Genomic DNA, 15,315 nt, shown 5'->3' on the forward strand with positions numbered 1-15,315 from the left:
GAGCGGAGCGCGGCTGTGAGGTGGAGCAGCTGGCGGGGCTGTGGGTTCCTGCTGGCACCGTGCAGCTCTGCTCACCCACTGCCAACTGCACAGCGCTGCTGCCCGGCCCCGTTCCCAGCGCTCGGAAGGAAAGAGCATCCCGGTTCTTCTTCACTCTTGGGAACACACACATTGTTTCAATAATCCAGGCAATAAATGCTAATTAGTAATGCTTAAGGACCCTACCAGTCAGAGTCATTACCATAATCTACCTCTTCCTTGTTAAAAACGCTCCTTGCTGCTTTAAAATTTTGCCAGGCGATGCTTTCTTTGCTCTTCCTTTGGAAAGCAATCCCCATTGCGTTAGCAATGAGTGCAGCCCCGCTGCAGCACCGAGACATTCTGTGGAGGCAAAGCATGCTCTGCGTGTGGCAAAGGGGACCGGAGCTCGAGAGAAGTGCATGGAGGTTTTCCCACATGTCAGATTTTCTTCTGAAGCAGATATTTTTGCTTTGCGTCCTTCTCTGCACCCTCCCCTCCCCAGCACCACCAAAACCCACTTACAGGGGGAGAACAAAGGAAATCACGAACTATAAAGGCATCATTAAGTGTGAGCAGCAACGGCGAGATAGCGTGTGTGATATGACAACATATTTCACGGCACAAAAGTAGAGATAATTAAATAATTCAGCGGTATTCTTAGCTAATTAGCACGGAGATCTTTCAGAAGCCATCAGGAAAATGGATCTCATCAAATCTAATAATACGCTACATTTCCCCACGATGCTGTGTTTTCCAGCCTTGCTGCTCCTCCACCACCCCATGCAGTAACACAAAAGGTTACAAATAGTTGCACGTTTAATTGGGCTGTTTTTCAGGATCGTCTTTTCTGCACAAAATGATTCTCTCTTTAGAGGAGGGGGGGGATATATATGCGGCTGGAATCTTCAATGTTAGCCAATAAAAAAGAAAAATAATAACAACAGTAGCTTCATAAAAGCTGAATGTGTTAAAAACGGTCCATTATTATCAGCTAGGAGCCATTTTGGGCTGGTTGCAATGGGGCTGACTCACTTTGAGTTGGGCTCGGTGAATTAACGCTGCTGTCCGAGATCTTTTTATAGAGTTAATTGGGGACCTGGATTGCCTGCTCTCTGATTTTCCTGCCATCGAGCAGCACGTGGCAGAGCTGGGGTGGGGCCTGTGCCCTCTGCTCTGCGTGCTCTGCTCTGATATCAAGGCCCGTGGTACCAGCTGGGCAGAACGCAGTGCTCATTGCTTCGGGTGTCTGGCAGCATGGCTGTAGTTACGTGCCATGCCAACGCTCCCTCCCGTGGCTGCACGAGCTGTGCAGCAGCAAGCAGTGGCTGTGTGTGCTCACGAGCCCCAGCTGGCAGCCTGCAGGTGTGCAGGGCAGCACGACGGGTACCTGCAGGGTGCTGGCAGTGCTGCTGAGCCCACGGCACGCTCCCAGGAATCCGGTGCATCAGATGTTAGTCGGAGCATCTCGTTATATGACCTCGATCTGAGCGTATATCCATGTTCACGTGATGCATTTAGGAGCTGATCTGCTGGGTGCGTTGGATGCGCTCAGGTTAAGCAATGGTTCCGGCCTTTGCTCCGGTCCCAAACTGAGTGATGGACTCTGGTGTTACAACCATGCACGGTGCTGCTGGGGTGAGGTGCTCCGCCTCACTGTTACTCCTTTGCACGTGCAAGGAGGCTTTTCCTCCTCTGCAATGATGGAGACTGTTTCTTGTAGGGTGGGCGGAAGGAGTATGAGGAGAAAAGGCAGCAGAAGGAAATCAGCACACCTGCAGCAGTGCAGTAACTGCTGTCTGCAGGGCTGCAGTGCTTCACAGTGTACTTTCTTCTCCTAGGGGGGGGGTTCAGGTTGTGAGTAAGGTTACTGAAATGCCATGGGACCCTCTTAGGTCCCCCAGATGTAATTATGAACATGTTATTTCTGTTAGCAAGTCACACAAATTTTCCCCCATTGTTTTGAGTTCCTTTTCTCTTGTGCCCTTCACCCAACTCTGTTAACTGTGTTACTATCTGAGGACGTTACAGCCAATTAAAATTACACGTGTATATATATATTCAAGATGAAAGTTGAGTCTCTGAATCACAAGGCAGGCCAAGCGGAAGGCTCAGACCGCGTGCTGCAGTTGTTGCTGTTGAGCAGCTCTTCCCATCCAGCAGCCAATGTCCCTCCGATCCCCCGGGGCTGTGGTGCCCAGCACAGAACCCTTCATTCCCAGTGCTCCTGCGTGCTGGGACCTCCAGCAGTGTCCCAACAGAGCGGGCTGATGGATGGGACACTGTATCTCAAGTGTATGTTCTTTGTATCCTTATGCAGTCTGGATGGCGGGTGGTGGTCAGGAGGAGGGAGGGCGTGTAAGGGTGAGCGTAGGCTTTGCTGTGTAATGTGTGCTTCTGTCCTTCAAGTAAGGCACAGCATCCAGCAGCAAACGTCCCAGGATGGTTTGTGCCACTTGTGGGCTCCGAGGGGTGGATGGGCTCTGGCAAAACGTGCACGGACTGTCAGAGTGCTGCTGCTCATCTCAAATCCAACGTGCTGAGCCCACCTGGGCTGTGCGTGCTGTTGTGTGACTGCGGAAGATGGGGCACAAAGGGCTCCTTGGGTGCTCTGTATGGCACAGCAGAGGACGAGCCAAGCCAGCATCTGAGAGGTCCCCAGCAGCTCCTGCAAGGCGCTGAACAACGTCTGCTGCTCCCCAAAGGCTGAAAGCACTCCCGGCCATCACACGCCGCTCTCTTCGCTGCCGACGCCGCTTTTAAGATGAATGATGTGAGAAATGCTGCAAAGCATCAGAGGTCGAGGAGCTGCCTCAGTGCACGGACACCGTTCTGCGTGGAGGCTGCGGCTCAGCTGAGCGCCCCTCCGGGGAGAGAGAGAAGTGGGGAAAAACGACAACCAGAAAAGATTGGTGGACTTTGGTTTTCGTATGCACCTGTGTTTGTATCATGCCTGAACCTGCAAAGAGTAACACGTGGTTATTCGCATGGAATCCAGTAAATGGTGAACCTGTAAATCAGTGACCCGAAGTGTGCTTGTCTCATTTGATCCCCTCTCCCTTCCCCCAGGGTTCCCCCTTTGGAGCACCTGGATGGAGTGCTTGGGGCTGGGGTGGGGAGGGCTGGGGGCAGAGCTCGGGGCACCCCATGCACAGAGGGTCCGAATTGGCCTCCAGTTGTTCGGGTGTGTTTTCCATTCATGGATATTCCGCAGGGCAAAGCGCTTTAAAAGAGATTTTCCAACTTTTAAGGCCAAACTGCACTAAAAACCAGTGGGGTCTGTATTTCTCTCTCTGACATTTCACAGGTAATTCACGAGGAACAGTGCGGCTTGGGCATAATTCTTTTCTCCTACCTCTCCCTTTGATCTTTCCCACATGATCTCCCATCCCGTGTGCAGCTTTCGGGCTTTAATGTGGATTTTGAAAGATGCTTCAGCAGAACTGGAGAAGGAGGGAAGCCACGGCTCTGCATTGCTGATGCTCTGCTTGCTGATGCTCTGCTTGCTGCCATTATGTCAGTGCACGGTTCCTTTTGCAATACATGAAGAGTTACAAACAATAAACATGTAAGCACATGGCATTTGTTGCATTTGCCAGAAGTGTGCAATGAAACCTAAAGTCCCCATATTCCTTGCACAGCCAAATGCTCCTTTGTCTCACGGTCATAGCATACGAGCTGACACTGCAAAGACAGACAAGTAGAAATGCTCTATTTTTTTCTCCTTGCCCTGTTTTAGGAAGAACTGTCCCCAAATCCCACCCACAACAAGCACAACCCTCTGGCCATAGTGCCTGCATGGAGAGCCCGATGGCTGGGAATCCATGCAGTGAATGTGGGGGGCTGCAGCCAGCAGAATTGAGCTCCAGGGGCAGAACGAAGGCTTAAAGTCAATGTCCTGTGAGGGATTCTCTGAGTCCTTGCACAGAACGTGGTGGGACAGCAGGGAGGTGTGATTGCACATTTATCTTTTCAGTTGAGATATACGACCCAAGGTCTCTCTTGTTCAGGGACAGATGTCCAAGGAGAAGCTGCATTCCTTTGGCACACGCCGTGTGAAACCTTCCTTTTTTGTTGTTTGCTTTAATTCCTTTTTGGGTTTCAATACCCAAAAGGAGACAACACTCGTTGGGAATGCCTCCTCAAGCTCAAAACTATGAGGACAAAACATTCTGGGATGCGTCCGATCCAGGTTGGAATGTAACTGTCAGAACACAACACTGGGCTTAACGCTATGAAGCATGGAGCAATGCACGAATGTGTTTTGCTCACCGACTTTTGTACCTCATTACTTAGTAATGAGACCCTTAATTTCAAGGTGTTCTGCCTCTGTGTCCTCTTCCCTGCATGGTGTGGGCAGGGGCTGCCTTTCAGGGCAGAGCTTTGCTCTCCTCATGCCTGGGTCTGTTCCTCCATGGGGTGGGCAGGTGCCTAAAAGCACTGATTAGGAAGTTTGGCTGAGGCGCTTTGCCTGAGATGGCAGAGCTGATAATTGGATTTCAGTCCTCTGCTATCCAGTCCATTACTGCAGCTATAAATCACGGCGCCTGCAATCACTTGTCTAATGCACCCTGAGTTTTAAAATGTTTCCTTTACGGCCTTTTCCCTCCGTGCCTGGGAATAAACCTGTAATAGGACAGTGGGGACAGAGCTGCCCCTTTGGTCACTCTTAGCACAGCTCTCCATTGCTTGTTGACTCCTACCCAGCATTAGCTCCCCCCCATAAAAGAGCTCCTAATGCTCAGTGTGCTGCTTTGTCAGCTCAAATAGCTTTTACACCTGTAAGGATGTTATATCCTAGCTGGGAAGGCTTCTTATATCTGCTGGGTCATGCTAGGCTCATTTCAGCACAAGCTCCTCCATCACCTGCACTGTTAGCTTGGGATAAAGGGAGCTCATTCTCTGTGCAGGAAAGGGACCCACCTCTCCCCCCAAGGCTGTGCAGGCTCCATCTGCATCACTGCAGCACTGGAGCTCAGCACCAGTTGGGTCCCTTTACAGGGATGGGATCTGAAGTTCTGGATCTGCACAAAAAGGCAACGAGAAGGTAGAATCAGAAGTAGCAAGAGCTGGGGAATGCCCTTGTGAAGCAGCAGCAGGTGAATAGGGCATGGTTCTGACATGTGAAGTATTAACTTAGATCAGGCAGTACCATCCCTTGCACTTCATTAGCTCCAATTCTACGCCAGTCATTCTATGCAGTCAGTGGAGCATCACAGAGATGCATTTAAAGTCTCACAGTGTGGTCCAAAACAGCCGAGCACAGAGGAATGTGGAAGCTGTGACTGAGGCATTGAGAGGGGTGTGCCAACGGGGAACTCACCTTTTCAGTTTGGTGGCTACACCTCAGGGACCAGAATACCTTCTGATGCGGAGTTCAGCTCTTCCCCACTTGCTGCTACAACAGCAAACAGAGGTAATAGCTTCTACCCACTCCCAACCTCTGAACTGTCTCTGGGCAATAAGAAGTTCTCACCCTCGTTGGTCCATCTATGTGTCCATCTGTCTATAAAACAAACATTTTCCCTGCTAGAAGAGGTGCAGAAATAGACCCCTTGAAAACCACGATCGCTCGAAGGTGATATTTCTATATTATTATCACCTTTTTATTTCTATATGTTTATTTCTGAGTTTTGGCTTTTTCTCCTTTATCCACCTCCACTAGAGCCTTTCCCAGGAGCTGGGCTTTGGATCACGCAGTAACCACATATGCAGTGGGAAAGCAATCTTTCTTACTTGGGTTCTGGTGGTGTTGACTGAATGGCACCAGCAGTAGATTTGGCCCAAAGAATCGGATGTTAAAGCCCCAAACCCAGAGCTCCTCAGCAGACCCTGCTCAGGTTAGCAGAGCCCATTCCCCTGGGCTTTCAATCTGTATCAAAAGGAAGTCTGGAACTAAATTTAATCCATTTCCCAGAGCTTGCTCACGCTTTCATGTAAGATGAGGAGTTTGCTGTCAAGATGGGAGCTGAATTTGGAGCCTTCACACAATGCTCTCTGGTTGGTGTTCCAAAGAGATGGATGAATTTGACGTAGGATGGATTGCTCTAGCAGTGGTAACTATCTCTCCATGCACACACATCGAATTCCTTTCCCACCTTCACACGCCCACAGCCCCCTGCTTATGCTTAGGAACACAGACACAGAGGATCAGGCCCCACCTCAGCATCCAGTGCTCCTAAGGAGATCCAGCTGAGTAAACCCAGGCGATTGGAACCAGCCTTTCATCTACTAATGGTCTAATGGGATCCCTTTGTGTTGATTTTAGCACTTTCTCCTCTTGGCTGAATTAAAGAATCCATTGCAGTAATGCCCAACCTTTTATTGTTGTGCCATGTTATTCACGAACTCTTCCAGCCCCGTGGTTATTTTTGTTTTGGCATGAAGCTGGTTTAAAAATATTTGTAAAACAAAGGAAAGGAACAGTTTTTCCACTTCCTGTCTGTCTGTGTAGAGCCGTGGGTCTAAACAGCTTCCAGCTTTGGAATCGAGAGGATGATTTATGAGGGGATGGGATGGGATGAGCCCAGAACTTGGCATCTCCAGACTTGGTGTGTTCTAGGCGAGTTCTGCTCCTGTCTCTATCCCAGGGTGAGGGTCATTATGGCCCATCCCCAGAAGCCATGGCAAAAAAACACAACTCGTACCCTCATTCCACTTGAGTTTCAGGCAAAATTTGGGCTTGGGCTTGATTTATCCTACACTTTGCCCCTTCATTTAGGAGTCCCAGTGAAGTTTGTTGAGATGCCAGTCCCACCTTTGGTGATTAAAATCCAGGTCTTCACAAAACTCTTAAAAGGAAGAAAGCCAGAAGGCAACACTAAGAGCACTACGAGATAAGGGATTTCCCCCCACCCCCCCGGTAACAGTGGATCGGTCCACCTAAAATCGCACAAAGTGACATCTCCTCCAAAAATAGATGTCTGAACATTCAGTCAGTGGGGTAATCCAATTGCCTGAACATTCCTGGGTGCTTTATCATCTAAATCGTAATAAATCACAGCATGCCACGAGCTGCATTGAGCTGCATCGAGTTACGTTCCCACCAATAACATGCGGTAACCAGATGAAATCAGTGTGACATGATGTAATTGATCCCAAAATTCAATGCATTCACTGTTTTGTCTTTAAAAAAAAAAAAAAAAAAAAAGGCCTAAAGAGGTCTCTTTTAAAAAATGAGGGGGATTTTATTAAAATCACCGCCGGTGTCACATTTTGACTCACTATTTCTCCCTTTTATTTACTTTAAATAATGAGCACATGGGGCCTGCCCTGAAGTCCATTGAACTCTATTGAAGGATTACTATTGATTCCAGATTTGGACCTGGCCTGGTGGGAATTTTGCAGTAAAATACGGCAGAATCTCTATTCCGCATATTTGAGGGCAGCTGGACTAACACAGCAGTGCTCCCACGAGTTCCTCGGGAAGATGCTTCCACCAACCAGTGCCAATCACCGGCTGGAAAGCTCTCCTTACATATAGCTCAGACCTCTAATTAATTAAAAGCAATGGGATAAAATAATTTCACATCTCCTAAGCAGCCCCTTCTTTCCCAGAGCGATATTCCCCTGGACCACCTTAATGAATTCCCTCCTCCCCTCGGTTTTATACATGTTTCAGATATTTATACAAGATGTATGAACATAAAAGGATTATTCATAACATTGTTGTTTCTGAAACAGGGGACTAAAGCTAAACATAATCTGGTTCAATCCCCAGCTGATGTAAATCATTCCAGCTCTCCTGGAAGTTGCTGGATGTGCACCCAGTTCGGGATGGCTTTCTGCAGGAATGGGAGGAGGGGAACAAAACGGAGCCTCCCGTGGGTGATGTCTGCTGGAAATCCATCGCAGCTGTCGGTCGGAGGGATTGGCTGCCAGAGCTAAAGCCACCGCAGCAGGTAATGGTGGGGCAGGAATGCAGGAGTGCAGCGCTCAGAATGAGTCTGTAGGGCTCTTGCTGAGCTAGAGCATGGAGAAGTGCATGCCACGTGTTCTGGCTGAAGCACCCAGGTCAGCTAGCTCTGAGCTAAGTGCAGACCCTGCTCCTGGTGGCAGTGGCTGCGAGCCCCGTGTTCTGCCAGATTTATGGCTGCAGTCTGATGACTCAGCTGAAATCCCTCGTGGGGTGAGGTTGGCTTCTGCTTGCGTTGCCCAGAGCTGAAGGGTAAGGGGGAATGTCACACTACCCTGAAGTTAGAGGCACTTAATGGGAGTTCAGAAGTGATAAGAAGGGTGAGAGTAAAATGTGAAAGCAGAGCAGAAAAATGAAGGGAAGTGGACAATAAGGCAGCAATGGACATATCTCCTGCTGTAAACTCTAACCCCAAGGGTATAAGGGAAGATGCAGCTACGATGGAGGGCAGAATATGTCTTTGTGTCCGCATTTAACCACCTTGTCCAGAGCTGGTGCGGGGTGCAGCCCTACTTTCCCATAGGCTGCTCAGAATGCTCCACTGCCCATTAAGCTGTCTGTTTGAAGCAGAATATCTAAGCCCAGGTTAAGCAGTGCTACTGCACGCAGTGCCGGCGTTTCACTGGGAGATTCCTCCTGCCTCCCCCTGCCCTGAGAGCAGCAGTGAGCAGCAGCTGCTGTGAGCAAAGCCCTGCTACAATCAGAGCATCCACAAGCAGAGCTCTGAGTTCCATCCTTCTTTCTCGACGTGCTTCAGAAAAGTTAATTAAAGGAGGCTGGGATATGAAAAGTGAGAAGTGCCATTGCCAAACCAGCTCTTCACTGTCTCTCTTATTGTTCCCTCTGACCAGAACATCAGTGCAGACCTCATTCCCACCGCTGACAAACTGTATTTCCACAAACTTAATGATTACAATGTGGTAATGAGCAGTAGATCACCAGATGTTCGGGCGAGATGGGCCCGATGGCTGCATTACGATTTGCAAGGTAAATAAAACAAGCATTCTAAACCCCTCTTTTACAGGCACGGGGAAATGGAATGATTTGCCCCAAATTCCAGATGAAGTCATTCACAGAGTGAGGGAAACAACCAAGGTAATAACACGGCTCTGTTGACAGTAATGAGAACCTGCCAGCGTTCCATCAGGTAGATTTAGGCTGTGGTCACCGAGGAGTGGATGTGCAGAGCAATAAATACCATATGATACTTGGACTGATGCACTGTGAGCTCCTACACCAACGGGGTGCATCACCAGCGCTGTGCTGTGGAAGGGGTTTCCCGTATCTCCTACAAAGCCACAGCCGGTTGTAATGCAGAGACAAATCTTGAACAAGTGGGGCCAGGAAGGAAACACAGCTTTAAGAAAGCCCGGAGGGTTCTTGTCTGTTTGTAGTCACGTAAACTGCTGCTCACCAGAGCGTCTCTTCTGGCCAAAGAATTAACATCTTGTGGTCTTCATATTTATAGGAGGAAAATGCCAAGAAATATCAAAGCTGGATCTTCTCTTGGCTTGTTAGCATGATTCCCCAGCCTGCAAAATTGGTTCTTTCAATTGGCCATGAGGAAACCCCTCTTTTCCTGCCTGCACCCTGGGAGGACCCTCAGAGCTTGGCACAGCAGCTTTCCATGAGGTCTTCAGCCTCTGGCCCTGAAGCTGAGAGTTACCGTGGCCTTGTCATGCTTAGATCCCTGGAAGGAAGTTTGGTTTTCATGCTTTGCTAGGGTTTTCCTACTAACTTTGATCTTCACTCTTGGGAGTCTCATTTACACTCAGCTGTATCTGCATCTCTGGCCTTAATCTTTCATAACGGAGTGCCCTACTTATCAAAGTGTGACAGCTATCTTAACCCCCACCCACTCACCAACGTAGATGCAGGAGACTCTCCAACTGTTATGAAAGCAGATAAGTTAATTGAATAGGCTGTTTCTTGTCGTACTCCAAATATTTGGTCTCCTTTGTCACTAAAGCTTGAGCCCCTCCATCCCCTATCAATGCACCCCCCCCCCCCCGTCCCTGCAGCATCAGAGAGTTATTTTTCAGAGTGGTGCATTTCCATAAACAACGGATTCATTTTGCTCACCACTTTGCTGGACGTCGAAGGGCCACTTTATCACCAATGAAGTCTAGCAGTTGCTGGCTCCTTAACACGCGTCCCTACAGCCAGCTGTCTCAGCATGAGTCAGCATGATCATCCTTTTGGGATGCTGTGAGCAAGCAAGAAGCACACACCTCCAGCACACTCTGCAGATGATGCCCACAAGGCAGTTCTCTCTGCCCATGATTTTCCTTAAAGAAAAGAGAAAAAAAAAATGCCAATGCAATCTGGCAGAAGGAGGATCTACCGGGCTGTGGGGTGCAGTACATTCTGCTTGCATTTGTTGGTCTGCTGTGGATTGGTGACAGGGCTTTTTTCCCCAGCTTCCTCCTTGGCAGTCCATTTGAAAGTGGCTCATATTTTGTTATTACCTCTGATGGTTAGCAAACGAGCGAGTTAACTCTCATTTATGATCTTCTCATAATGATAAAGTGGTTCTTTTAAGAGTCCTGTTGCTTGCCAAAAACCTATTATTGCAAAAGTCTAAAGCCATTTCCAAACTAATTTATTGGACATTGCACTCTGAGCAAGAAGCACCAGGAAGGCTCTCATTTAATACCAGCAATCAAATACATTTTAATGTACCCATAACCAGAGTATCCAGATGCCATGGATGTAAGTGTAGCATTGCGGTTCTCCAGAAGAATCACATTCCTCACTTTTATAAATACTGCCCTGTCCCTGGGATAGCTCTCAGGAAGGACTTTTGGAGAAGCTTGCTAAGGACCTGTCTATCCAGGACATGCTTCTGGGCTGGCTCCCCACAGACCATAAGCAGCAGAATAGCACTTATCTATGTGGGCAGGTGCAAAGAGACCATGGCTTCTCTGGTCCAGAGCTGGCCAAACCAAGCCAGCTGCAAACCATAACGTGTTTGGAGAGAGAAACTGAGGCTGGAGCTGGCTCAGGTCCAGAGCAGATGAGCTCCCATGGAAGTTAAATAAAGGAAGGGGAGCTGTGTGTCTCAGGCAGGTAGATCTCCCAGAGGGTGTCGGGGAGGCCAAACCATGCCCGAATGGACTGTGCTTTGGGTCCATTGAGTACATAAAAATGCGTTCTTTGTGCTATTTCATCAGTATATTTATGAATCATTCTCTCTCATTGGAACACAAGACCATTCACAAATAGAAAAAGCCTTACTAGCTGAGCTATTTCCCTTTTTTGCGCCTCTGATACTAAGAATTAGTAGTGTTTTTTGTTGGTTTTTTTTTTTTTTTTTTAATCACATGAGTTCTGTGACTCATGAGAGCTGTAGGTGGTATTATTTGTTTTGGTGTCTGGAATCCCAACGTCAAATTTGTCTTTGTCAGAAGATTGATACGACGTTGGTTTTGGCGAGAAGCACGGTAGGAGAAAGGACATCACTTAACAGATACTTAAAATGTGGTCAGGCTCTGAAAAGTGACTCTCAGAAACGACATTGTGGTTTTCCATATTTATTTTCTCTCAACAACTTCCAGAAACAATCTGCTGAATTCACAAATCTAAAGGTGATTTGTTGAGCTGTCACCTCTTTGGGCTCAATGGTGGGTTTGAATACCCTGCCTATTCCATGTGCCTCTTCCATCAGCACCGCTAATAAGGATTCCACAACTGGAAACTGGTTGACATGTTGCTGATGGATGCACGAGGCCGAGTAAACTCCAGCGTGCTCTTCCACGGCTCCTTCAGCTCACTAGGGATAAGAAGAACCATAACTCAGCTTCAGGCCGAGTTAACCCAGAGGAACATGAAAGGAAGGTTATAAATTAGGAGTAGGATGGGCTAGTGGTTAAGACATGGCTCTGAAACTAAGAAGTCTTAATTCAGTTCCCATCTGTGGAATCTGTGCTCTATACTGTCATGGTGAGGCTTGGCCAACTGGGGGTTTAGGCAGAGCTAGCTTTGGATCAGTCCATGACTCTCATGTGTGTGTGTATCTGTGCAAATTGTTAACCTGGGGGAAAAAAACAGCAGTATCTTTCCTTGCTAACAGCAATCCAAGCTCTTTCTTTGACCTCTATAAGTTGTGAGGCAGGTGAGACCACCTTTTAACTATGAATGTACATGGTCCTGAGCATCATTTGGGTCCTCTTCTACAGATGCTGGCACAATTCAAAGGACATTCTCCTGTAAATAGGCCAAGTCTCTTAGAAAAGTTTGTACATAGGACCTTTCAGCCTGGTTGCTTTTCCAGCTGGCCAAGGCAGATATGGCAAGCACACAAACACTGGTTTTCATGGCTCTGCCATCCACGTGATCTGCTGTATGGCAAAAGTCACCTGTGTTACTTGGTCCCGTGTGGTGGGGCAAAAGTAGAACTGGCATGTCATAGCTGGAGAAGTGGTACTTGTGGCTTCCTGGTACTTGTGCAGGATGTCAGCTAAAGCTATGCGTCACATAGAGATGAAGTTCATCTAGATCCAAAACTTAGCAGAACTATGCTTAATGCATCATTCCCGCCTGAAAACCAAAGCTAATTAGTCCATGTGGAACGCAGCTGCTGATGCAACTAGACTGCTTCTGATGCCAGAGCTAGCAGGGGTTCCTCTCCGCAGTGCCATGTAGACATAGTCATAGGATGCTAGTCAAGCAAAAATAAATCAAGATAACTGAAATGTCCTGGACTTGTCATGGCAAAAAAGTCAATCATAGAAGTGATGATATTGAGAGAAATCACTTCATTTTTCCATGGAAAATATTCTAAGAGTCAAGATGCCAAAAAAATTAAGTCATTCTTCTATAATCCATTACACTGGGTGTCTATGGAGAAACGGTAAGGACAGTTGGTTTCTTTAGATACTTTAAAATCAGGGCACTGATCTTCCCATGCAAAGACATGCACAGGTGATGAAGTTTTATTTCAAGAACACATCATCTTTACTACTGTCATTCTTAGAGTGTAATTTTCCCGTGCAAAGGTGGGGTAATTTTGGTTAAGCAACACTTATTGCTTTGCCTTTTTATCTAATTGAATGAACTACATTTTAAATCAGCTTCTTAACAGAAAGCTTGTGGGGAAGAAAGTTGGCTTTCTGAGGCCTGAGGTTTTGAGCCAAGAGTCCGTATTCCCCCATGCACTTCTCTGAGCCATGGGAGGCCGTTAGGCTTGGTCCAAAGCTGACTGATGGAAAACCAGAGTCCCTTTGGCTTCAAAGGGTCTGAGTCAGGCAGCTTTTCTCTGTGCTGGTTTCCTCATCTTTAAAGTTGGCAAAAACGCTGCCTTCTTTGGTAGGAGAGCATGAATGATTCACCCACTCTGTGCAAGGATCATGGGGAATTTTGCCCAAGGGACAAAGAAATTAGAAGGGCAGAGAAATTGGAGAAGGCTTATTTTATCAACAGTTCTTCCACAGAATGGTAGGAGGAGGTTTTGTCTTATGATCCAAGAGGCTGATAAGAGATGTCTGTAAAATCCATGAAGAGAGTGGAAGGTGGTGACTCTGAAACATGAATGTTATGAGGATTCAGGTTACACTGCTGAGGAAATATGATATAGTTTTAGCTAATATGGCTTGAGCAGAGAAGTTTTGTCTCAGTTATGAATATTACCACTTGTTTGTGAGGGCCTGTGGGTAAGTTATACCTGCATTGCAGATTTGGCATTTTTTTCAGGTCTAAGACTCACTTGCATTTGATTTTATTTTAATCATATTTTGGGGTACCAAGGAGGAGATAGAGCAGATAGTCTCGTACAGTTTCTGCTCATCTCCAAAAGGTCCAGGCCTAAACTAAAAGCGCAGATCCAGACACCCTGACGTCTGAAAGTTGGTCCCAGATCAGAGTTTGGCCACTGACTCCTCTTTGGTCTACATGCTTTCAATCTTTTGCTGACTGCCCTCTAACTCTGCATCTGTGAACACAGATTAGACCCTTCCTGGCAGGGTCTAACCTAGGGACTTCCTGAGAGGGTCCCGACCCCAGGGGAATGTATTGGATCCTGCCTTTAGTTATGTTGGGTTGCGTTGCTTTGTGTTGAGCTGCACTGGGCTGTGTTGTGTTGCGTTGGGATGTGTTGGGTTGAGTTGGATTGTGTTGCACTGGGTTAGGTTGGAGATTCTTTTTTAGCCATGGGATGAATGACTCCATGTAAGGTCCTACACTGTCTGCCCCAGCACAAACCACAGAACAAGTGCAGGGTCCCCACCCTCAGCTTCAGGCTGCAGCCTCAGCTGGGTGGGTGGAACTGGGAGGAACTGGACGAGATGCAGCTGGGAGCAGGGTGGGGGCCAGCACTTCAAGAACCCCTATAGTGAAGGTAGGTGTGCTGGAGGGGCTGTCTGAAAGGTAAGCTTTCTGTATATTTCTGGAACAAAGGGAGTGGCAGCGAAAATGGGCAAAAGCCTATTGACAAATGGTAGCTGAAATGGCAATACAGATGCACTCACATGGATAGTACATATTACAGTAATTTTAATTGCTTGTAATCTAGCCCCCTGTGCCCCCCTTGCTTTCTCCTTCCTCCTCCCGCGCTCTCCCCCCACCGCACCCCCCTGAGTTAATCTGTCGCTAGATTCTCAGCTTTTCTTTTGCTTCTGGTTTCATTTTCAGATGACAAAATTCAAGGCACACAGCTCTGCTGTCTGGTTGCCCTGGTAACGGCAGCCTATTATCGTACCTTGTCATTCATCAAGAAAGAATTGCACTTGACAGAGATAGACCAAAATGCCTGCAGTCTGCGGCATAAAAAAAAAAAGAAAGAAAGAAAAAAAGAGAAAAACTGTTTTCTTTTCTTCCAAGTATGTAAAAGGCCTTTAATGCCTATTTAGTTACATGTTTTATTTAACGTTGCTTATTATCTGCTAAAGCGATGGTCAGTACTCATAGCGATGGATATTTCCCCCTCAAAAATATATTTAAGTCAATTTTGTAATTCTGCCTCGCATTTGAACCCTTCCACCCTGGTGCACAATATAAAGGAAATGGTTAAACGATAAACGTTTTGCGTGTTGAATCCACCAAGTGACCACACAAATGCTGCCTTTCTGCTTAATTATGCCTTGTGTTGGGTAGCTTTCCTGCTCTCTTTTATAGAGCTTCAAAAATAATTAGCAGGGCATGTAATAAATAATTGAATTTTATCTTTAATTAAACCTCCAAGTGTGGAGTGTTACGGAATACAGATAAGTGTATGTACAGAGAAAGTATGCACATAGCATGCATGTACAGATACATACGTTGTATGCATTAAAAAGGTGGCGGTTTGGGCATAAAATCTGTAATCACTCTTTCTGGAGTTGGACCGGTCCCAAATTCATTGTTCTTCAAAGGCAGGAAAAGGTAATTGCTTGTTATTTTGCCCACCT

At 47.2% G+C, this 15,315-nt stretch overlaps 1 long non-coding RNA gene across 1 annotated transcript in view; it reads left to right on the forward strand.

The window, feature by feature from the left end:
- The window catches only part of LOC107055055, a 302,539-nt gene that overhangs the window by 136,006 nt on the left and 151,218 nt on the right, over positions 1 to 15,315 (forward strand). The window contains exons 16-17 of the long non-coding RNA XR_001470007.4: positions 2 to 7,919; positions 8,958 to 14,267. This is a non-coding gene — a long non-coding RNA (uncharacterized LOC107055055). The remainder of the gene's footprint in view (position 1; positions 7,920 to 8,957; positions 14,268 to 15,315) is intronic.

The sequence above is a fragment of the Gallus gallus genome, chromosome 24, assembly GCF_016699485.2.
Source record: "Gallus gallus isolate bGalGal1 chromosome 24, bGalGal1.mat.broiler.GRCg7b, whole genome shotgun sequence".
Lineage (NCBI taxonomy): Eukaryota > Metazoa > Chordata > Aves > Galliformes > Phasianidae > Gallus > Gallus gallus.